The sequence below is a fragment of the Dendrobates tinctorius genome, unplaced genomic scaffold (assembly GCF_039654945.1).
Source record: "Dendrobates tinctorius isolate UK_male_01 unplaced genomic scaffold, ASM3965494v1 ptg000546l, whole genome shotgun sequence".
NCBI lineage: Eukaryota > Metazoa > Chordata > Amphibia > Anura > Dendrobatidae > Dendrobates > Dendrobates tinctorius.
This window is the reverse complement of record NW_027362204.1, coordinates 148,243-157,862: the sequence shown is the minus strand read 5'-3', so window position 1 is coordinate 157,862 and position 9,620 is coordinate 148,243. Positions and strand designations below refer to the sequence as shown.

At 51.4% G+C, this 9,620-nt stretch overlaps 1 long non-coding RNA gene across 1 annotated transcript; it reads left to right on the top strand.

Moving 5' to 3' along the window:
* The first annotated feature begins 2,002 nt into the window (after positions 1 to 2,002).
* On the top strand, positions 2,003 to 8,126 carry LOC141078371 (uncharacterized). The gene is made up of 3 exons (XR_012227827.1): positions 2,003 to 2,369; positions 6,865 to 7,984; positions 8,061 to 8,126. It is a non-coding gene; the product is annotated as an uncharacterized lncRNA (long non-coding RNA).
* The last annotated feature ends 1,494 nt before the right edge of the window (positions 8,127 to 9,620 follow it).

Below are 9,620 nucleotides of genomic sequence, written 5' to 3'. Positions count from 1 at the left end.
GCATGGCAGGGATACAGGCTGTCCCGGTGGGGTGGGGGGAGGGGAAGCTCAGCACAGTGTATGGGGTCAGCTGTGTGGGGCATGGCAGGGATACAGGCTGTCCCGGTGGGGTGGAGGAAGGGGAAGCTCAGCACAGTGTATGGGGTCAGCTGTGTGGGGCATGGCGGGGATACAGGCTGTCCCGGTGGGGTGGAGGAAGGGGAAGCTCAGCACAGTGTATGGGGTCAGCTGTGTGGGGCATGGTAGGGATACAGGCTGTCCCGGTGGGGTGGAGGAAGGGGAAGCTCAGCACAGTGTATGGGGTCAGCTGTGTGGGGCATGGTAGGGATACAGGCTGTCCCGGTGGGGTGGGGGGAGGGGAAGCACAGCACAGTGTATGGGGTCAGCTGTGTGGGGCATGGTAGGGATACAGGCTGTCCCGGTGGGGTGGAGGGAGGGGAAGCTCAGCACAGTGTATGGGGTCAGCTGTGTGGGGCATGGCAGGGATACAGGCTGTCCCGGTGGGGTGGAGGGAGGGGAAGCTCAGCACAGTGTATGGGGTCAGCTGTGTGGGGCATGGCAGGGATACAGGCTGTCCCGGTGGGGGGAGGGGAAGCTCAGCACAGTGTATGGGGTCAGCTGTGTGGGGCATGGCGGGGATACAGGCTGTCCTGGTGGGGTGGAGGAAGGGGAAGCTCAGCACAGTGTATGGGGTCAGCTGTGTGGGGCATGGCAGGGATACAGGCTGTCCCGGTGGGGTGGGGGGAGGGGAAGCTCAGCACAGTGTATGGGGTCAGCTGTGTGGGGCATGGCAGGGATACAGGCTGTCCCGGTGGGGTGGAGGGAGGGGAAGCTCAGCACAGTGTATGGGGTCAGCTGTGTGGGGCATGGCGGGGATACAGGCTGTCCCGGTGGGGTGGAGGGAGGGGAAGCTCAGCACAGTGTATGGGGTCAGCTGTGTGGGGCATGGCGGGGATACAGGCTGTCCCGGTGGGGTGGGGTGGGGGGAGGGGAAGCTCAGCACAGTGTATGGGGTCAGCTGTGTGGGGCATGGCGGGGATACAGGCTGTCCCGGTGGGGTGGGGTGGGGGGAGGGGAAGCTCAGCACAGTGTATGGGGTCAGCTGTGTGGGGCATGGCAGGGATACAGGCTGTCCCGGTGGGGGGAGGGGAAGCTCAGCACAGTGTATGGGGTCAGCTGTGTGGGGCATGGCAGGGATACAGGCTGTCCCGGTGGGGTGAGGGGAAGCTCAGCACAGTGTATGGGGTCAGCTGTGTGGGGCATGGCAGGGATACAGGCTGTCCCGGTGGGGTGGAGGAAGGGGAAGCTCAGCACAGTGTATGGGGTCAGCTGTGTGGGGCATGGCAGGGATACAGGCTGTCCCGGTGGGGTGGGGGAGGGGAAGCTCAGCACAGTGTATGGGGTCAGCTGTGTGGGGCATGGTAGGGATACAGGCTGTCCCGGTGGGGTGGGGGGAGGGGAAGCTCAGCACAGTGTATGGGGTCAGCTGTGTGGGGCATGGCAGGGATACAGGCTGTCCCGGTGGGGTGGGGGGAGGGGAAGCTCAGCACAGTGTATGGGGTCAGCTGTGTGGGGCATGGCAGGGAAACAGGCTGTCCCGGTGGGTTGGAGGGAGGGGTAGCTCAGCACAGAGTATGGGGTCAGCTGTGTGGGGCATGGTAGGGATACAGGCTGTCCCGGTGGGGTGGGGGGAGGGGAAGCTCAGCACAGTGTATGGGGTCAGCTGTGTGGGGCATGGCAGGGATACAGGCTGTCCCGGTGGGGTGGAGGGAGGGGTAGCTCAGCACAGAGTATGGGGTCAGCTGTGGGGGGCACGGCAGGGATACAGGCTGTCCAGTTGGGGTGGAGGGAGGGGATGCTCAGCACAGTATATGGGGTCAGCTGTGGGGGGCACGGCGGGGATACAGGCTGTCCCGGTGGGTGGGAGGGTGAGCTGACATGCAGGGGGCTGTGTTATCACTGCTGTGAACACTAGCAGGGCTTAGAATAGAAATAATAGTAAAATACAATAATTCGATAATTCATTTTTTTTTCTTTCCCTGTTTGTCATTAGCTAACAGAGCATAACCCACAGGTAACACTTGAGGAAGCCGCCACCGCGCGCTGTGTATGCTGGAACCATACACTCATGGATGAAGATTCATATTTAATGTATTAATAGAATTAATAGGATTTAGAATAAAAATAATTTTAAAATTCAATAATTTCCTTTTTTTTTTCAACTAGTTAACAAGGCATCTCAGAGACTGAACTGGCTCCATGTGGCAAGGACAACAAATTTCCCTGCTGGACGACATCACGATGGAGGGACGATGCTCTCCGGCCTCCATCATAATGTGGACCAGCTAGCCTCTTCATCCTTTGTTTGGGTAAGTAAAAATCCATGTACGTATCGTCAAAGTAGCTGTCATGACACGTACATTCATGTATGTGTATACATGTATATACAGTCACCTGTCATGACACCAGAGAGCTGTGTGGCTCTGTAGCACTCTCCAGCACCACACAGCGTCCTACACAGCATTGCGGCCTGCCACAGCCTCCTGCAGCCCCTGACAACCTGCCCCCGGGCTCCTGCAGCCCCTGACAACCTGCCCCCGGGCTCCTGCAGCCCCTGACAACCTGCCCCCGGGCTCCTGCAGCCCCTGACAACCTGCCCCCGGGCTCCTGCAGCCCCTGACAACCTGCCCCCGGGCAGTGCCGCAGAGTCCCTGGCAGTGCCGCAGAGTCCCTGGCAGTGCCGCAGAGTCCCTGGCAGTGCCGCAGAGTCCCTGGCAGTCTCACTCAGTGCCTGTGATAAGAGTGGTCCCTAAAATGTGGGGGGGCGCCGTGCCCTCACCCTCCGAAAAATCTCCCCTTCCATGCCAATTGGCACGTCGAGGGCCCGGTAAGCGACGGCCATTTGCCACGGTCGTTACCCGGTTCTCGACATGCCAATGCCATCAGGCAAGTCGAGGTCTGGGTAAGAAACGTGGCTATACCACGTATGTTACCGGGATCTCGATACTATCCTGTGGATGGAACGTGGGGGGGAGCTCGCGGTTCTGGGTCTGTTTCTCTTGAACCACAAGTCACAGCAACCCAGTTTTGGTGTCTTTTTCGTAGTGGAGACTCTCAGCTGTCCACCCTGGGAGCGACTAATGTCTGGCTCTTACGGCACGGGAGTGGTGGTCCTCAGAGCCAGGGCCTAGGTTCTCCGGAACCGCAAGTCGCAGCCGGGCGAAACGGGTCTTAAAATCTGGGGAATTCCCTCGGTTTTCATCCCCCAAAGTGGCTCGTCACTGTGCGCTTAGGCTAGCCGGCTCTCATCCTCAGTATGTCACATTCAACAGTGAGAGCCGGCTAATGGTGCAGGCTTGAGGGGGAACAAATGCCCAACAGAGCAGCACACAGCCCCAATAAATATTTCCCCACATCAGTCTGGTAATTAGATTTCAAATGACACCCCAGTGGCCCCTCTGGCTTTACCAGAAGTCGCACCAGGGGCCCAATATCTGATTTGGACAGCAGATTTGAAAAGACATTTTGAGGCCTTGGGTCGGTTTTGAGGTTCTGAAACCCCACAACTACCCAGCAGAAGGTACCAGGCCAACCAAACTTGGCAGGAAAATTGTCCAGGATGCCTCCTACAAACAGAGACATCACTTGTCCCCCTGCTGCCCAGGGAATTTGAATTCTGGGGTCAGAGCATGGCTGTCCATTGATGAAAAGGATCCTGGTGGTGCAGGCTTGAGGGGGAACAAATGCCCAACAGAGCAGCACACAGCCGCAATAAATGTTCCCTCACATCAGTATGGTAATTAGCTTTCAAATGACACCCCAGTGGCCCCTCTGGATTTTACAGAAGTCGCACCAGGGGCCCAATATCTGATTTGGACAGCAGATTTGAAAAGACATTTTGAGGCCTTGGGTCGGTTTTGAGGTTCTGAAACCCCACAACTACCAAGCAGAAGGTACCAGGCCAACCAAACTTGGCAGGAATATTCTCCAGGATGCCTCCTTCAAACAGAGTCATAACTTGTCCCCCTGCTGCCCAGGGAATTTGAATTCAGGGGTCAGTGCATGGCTGTCCATTGATGAAAAGGATCCTGGTGGTGCAAGCTTGAGGGGGAACAAATGCCCAACAGAGCAGCACACAGCCCCAATAAATGTTCCCTCACATCAGTCTGGAAATTAGCTTTCAAACCACACCCCAATGGCCCCTTTGGCTTTACCAGATGTCGCACCAGGGGCCCAATATCTGATTTGGACAGCAGATTTGAAAAGACATTTTGAGGCCTTGGGTCGGTTTTGAGGTTCTGAAACCCCACAACTACCCAGCAGAAGGTACCAGGCCAACCAAACTTGGCAGTAATATTGTCCAGGATGCCACCTACATACAGAGACATGACTTGTCCCCCTGCTCCCCATGGAATTTGATTTCAGGGGGTCAGAGCATGGCTGTCCATGGATAAAAATGGTCCTGGTGGTGCAGGCTTGAGGGGGAACAAATGCCCAACAGAGCAGCACACAGCCCCAATAAATGTTCCCTCACATTTGTGTGGTAATTTGCTTTCAATTAACACCCCAGTGGCCCCTCTGGCTTTACCAGAAGTCGCACCAGGGGCCCAATATCTGATTTTGACAGGATGCCTCACAGAGACATCACTTTTCCCCCTGCTCCCCATCGAATTTGATTTCCTACCAAGTTTGGTTGGCCTGGTACCTTCTGCTGGGTAGTTGTGGGGTTTCAGAACCTCAAAACCGACCCAAGGCCTCAAAATGTCTTTTCAAATCTGCTGTCCAAATCAGATATTGGGCCCCTGGTGCGACTTCTGGTAAAGCCAGAGGGGCCACTGGGGTGTCATTTTAAAGCTAATTACCAGACTGATGTGAGGGAACATTTATTGGGGCTGTGTGCTGCTCTGTTAGGCATTTGTGCCCCCTCAAGCCTGCACCACCAGGATCCTTTTCATCAATGGACAGCCATGCTCTGACCCCAGAATTCAAATTCCCTGGGCAGCAGGGGGACAAGTGATGTCTCTGTTTGTAGGAGGCATCCTGGACAATTTTCCTGCCAAGTTTGGTTGGCCTGGTACCTTCTGCTGGGTAGTTGTGGGGTTTCAGAACCTCAAAACCGACCCAAGACCTCAAAATGTCTTTTCAAATCTGCTGTCCAAATCAGATATTGGGCACCTGGTGCGACCTCTGTTAAAGCCAGAGGGACCACTGGGGTGTCATTTGAAAGCTAACTACCAGACTGATGTGAGGGAACATTTTTTGGGGCTGTGTGCTGCTCTGTTGGGCATTTGTTCCCCCTCAGGCCTTCACCACCTGAATCCTTTTCATCAGTGGACAGCCATCCTCTGACCCCTGAATTCAAATTCCCTGGGCAGCAGGGGGACAAGTGATGTCTCTGTTTGAAGGAGGCATCCTGGACAATATTCCTGCCAAGTTTGGTTGGCCTGGTACCTTCTGCTGGGTAATTGTGAGGTTTCAGAAGCTCAAAACCGACCCAAGGCCTCAAAATGTCTTTTCAAATCTGCTGTCCAAATCAGATATTGGGCCCCTGGTGCGACTTCTGGTAAAGCCAGAGGGGCCACTTGGGTGTCATTTGAAAGCTAATTACCAGACTGATGTGAGGGAACATTTATTGGGGCTGTGTGCTGCTCTGTTGGGCATTTGTTCCCCCTCAAGCCTGCACCACCAGGATCCTTTTTTATCAATGGACAGCCATGCACTGACCCCAGAAATCAAATTCCCTGGGCAGCAGGGGGACAAGTGATGTCTCTGTTTGTAGGAGGCATCCTGGACAATATTCCAATATGAAACGTGAATATACTACGTGTGTTACCGGGCTCTCGATACTATCCTTTGGATGGAACGTGGGGGGAGCTCGCGGTTCTGGGTCTGTTTCTCTTGAACCACAAGTCACAGCAACCCAGTTTTGGTGTCTTTTTCGTAGCGGAGACTCTCAGCAGTCCACCCTGGGAGCGACTAATGTCTGGCGCTTACGGCACGGGAGTGGTGGTCCTCAGAGCCAGGGCCTAGGTTCTCCGGAACCGCAAGTCGCAGCCGGGCGAAACGGGTCTTAAAATCTGGGGAATTCCCTCGGTTTTCATCCCCCAAAGTGGCTCGTCACTGTGCGCTTAGGCTGCGGAGCTACCCAGCAAAAAGATGAAAACGTCGGCCATTTTGACAGGGAGCGGGGGGTGCGAAACAATTTCCCCCTGGCATGTGATATGTCAATCGAATAGAGAATTTCACCCAGAAAACAATGGCGTGCTTTTTTTCCACGTTGCGTTAGTGGTTTTCGATTTAATGTGGCGTTTTACTTTTGTTTTAGGCAAAATGAATGATATTCTCCAAAAGTGCCAGCGAGAAGAGGGGGCCCTGAAATGTGTGGGGGGGCACCGTGCCCTCACCCTCCGAAAGATCTAGTGGCCGACTGCCACCGCCACGGAGATATGATCGATTTCCAATGCATGTCTACAAGAAAAACATGCCAAAACTTCGAGGGTTCAATGGTCTGATGCTAGCCCTTTTACGGGAAGAAATCCCAAGGTGTGCCCTTCAAATAGACACCAAAAGCATGTGGCTGCAAATTGTGGTTCCAGAGAAATGAGACCAAGACCTCCGGCACCCAAGGTTCAATGCAAATTGGATGGTCAAGGCCTGGTTAACGAACGGGGCGTGTATGCGGCTGTTACCCGGATCTCGATATAGTAATTTAAATGGAACGGAGATACCACTTTGATTAGGTGGTTACACTTCCTCTTGTACCTAGGTGGCACAAGAAGACGTGGAGCTGCCTTTTTCTTGCAGTGACTAGGGTTCGAATCCTTTTATTGTTTAACTCAATATTTATTTTTCTATTTCTTTAAGGGGTGTGTTCTTAAACTTGAGTAGTGACAGCACAGCCAATCATGATGAGGAGGAAGTTGAGGTGAGGATTTGAATATGGGGCATGTCTTTACTTGCTTTCAAACTGCCTAGGAGGAAAGATGGCTGAGAGACAAACTGTAAGTACATAAATCAGCAACCCGGTTTTGGTGTCTATTTGAAGTGCAGTGCCTGGGCTTTCTTCCCCTAAAAGCGCTAGTGTCCAGGGCTTATGAAGGCAGAGCAGTGACCCCAGATTTTGGGCATTTTTTTTCTCATAGATATGCATTGGAAAGTGGATAAGGGTGGTCCGTTTTGGGCAAATTTCTCTGGAATTCAAGTCACTGCAGGGCAGTGAGGGTCTTAAAATTTGTGGGAGACTCTGTACTCACCCTGTTAAAGATCTAGATTCTGTGTGCATCAGCCACGGAGATATAATCGCTTAGCTCCCTATGATGAATCCCATTAATTTAGGACTTTGACAATTTTTTCACCTACAAATTACCAGAAGTCCTAAATGAATGGCATAGTAGGAAAAGCGCACTGGCAAATAGTACATGTGTTGATGAGCATGCTTCCTATAATTTATAGCATTTTTTACAGAGAGGCTTCAAAATGGCACATGCTCTGATGTACAATTCGAATTGACCCAGATTCCTTGTCCTTAACTATGTGCACATGCTGCGGATTATGTGCGGATTCATCCGCGCGGATTTTGTAAAATCCGCAGGTGAAACCGCAGGTCAAAAGACCTGCGGTTTTACCTGCGGATTGCTCTGCGGTTTTGCCCTGCGGTTTTTCATCTCCTCAATGGAGGAGATGGCAAACCGCAGGAGAATCCGCAGAAAGAATTGACATGTCAATTCTTTCTGCGGATTGAAAACCGCAGATAATCCGCGAGGAAAATTCCGCACCGTCTGCACTGCGGTTTTTGATTCCCATAGGGAATCATGGTACTGTACACCGCAGCAAAAACTGCTGCGGGTCCGCAGCGGCCAAAACCGCTGCGGAACCGCAGCAAAATCCGCAGCGTGTGCACACAGCCTAAGATGTCTTTATTTTTTGTAGGATTTTGCACACTACAATTATGAAGAATCATTGGTCCATGTTTCCCAAAAAAGAGGTGGGTTGAATCATAAAAGAACATGAGGCTGTGGTGTCACATGCAATATTTAATAGCATTTCATATTCGGTTTCAGCTATTTCTGATGTAATGGTGAAAAAGTGAAGCGTTCCAGGGAGGTGGAGGTGTTTACCATACAGGTAATGTTCTGCTCACATATTCATCCACGTTCCCATTTGTTCTCCATCCTCTTAACCACATTACTCTCTCTGTAGGTCAGAGGTTGGCGTCGGTACAGAATGTTAAAACTGATAAACGATGCCCTGGAACATCAGGATGAAGCATACCAGTTGAAACCCAAGGTACGGAGTCCTGTTAAATTACTTTTACGCGGGATGATTTATCAGGCTATTACGCCCATCTAGCACCTCGATTGTCAATGTGACTTTACACACAACTATTAAGCAACTGTCGCTCAGTAGTCGGTGATGAGCGACTATCGTTCCAATTGTGCACGACCACACACCGGACACTAAATGATATTCCCTCAGTCACTCAGATCATGCAGTGTTGTTTTGTTTGGCTGAGTACATGCTATCGCCAGTATTTCATTAGCACACTGGCTGGGGAACAGTTCCAGTCTTTTGTCTGCACTGCATTAGCACTGTGAAGAGGTTTGTACTACACCACGATGCATGACACTTCACCAAATAGCACTCCGGTATATGATAAAAGGGTTAAACGCTCACCCGAATGCTGACCGAGGCATCCTGCAGTACTTCAGGACCTTCAACAGCATCAGAGATCATTTGATCTCCAACATCATTGAAGGTCCTGCAAGAAGCCTCATTGAGCAGCGGTGTCATTCAGGTGTGTAAAGCCAGCCCTTTGATTTAAAAAAAAAAAGTGACAATGAACACTGAGCAACTTCTAGATCAGCAATCTTGGGCAGAAAACAAGTATTTTGCTCTGAAGGTACACAGCCTATCAGTACAGGATCCATTAAAGTTGTTCACTGACTGGGGTGGGAGGTGGTAGGGGAGGTAGTGAAGAAAAAATAAAATAAAATCAGTTGGAAAAAAAACTTGCACATCTCCACAGCCAGGTTGTCTACATTCAACCCTTCTGATTGCAGGCACAGACATCTCAGAACCTCCCATATAACAAAGGAGATAAGAGTTGGTGTGTAGAAAACATTGCTATGCGGAGGGGTAGACATTACATTTTTATAAAATGAGCAAACTCCACATAGCAAAGTTTTCTACAGCCCTTAACTTGTTATCTCCTTTCCTATCTGCTACTATTGTGACCTGACTCGCAGCCTAAGGCTATGTGCACACGGGGAAAATCCACCTGCGGATTTTTCTGCGCAGAATTCACAAAATCCGCAGGTCAAATGAGCTGCATTTTTCCTGCGGATTTCTTCCTTTTTTAGTGCAGTTTTGATGCGGTTTTTCAGTGCGGTTTTCCCCCTGCGGTTTTTGAGAATGGGGAGATAGAAAACCGCACAAAAGAAGTCACATGCAGTTGTTTGAAAACCGCACACCCACTTTCTGCAGCGTCTGCACAGATTTTTTTTTTTCCATAGATTTACATGCTACTGTAAATCACTGTGCGGTTCTGCGGGAAAAATGCATCGTGTGCACATGGCCTAAAAGCATCTTTGATTACAGTATATAATGTATAATATTTTGTG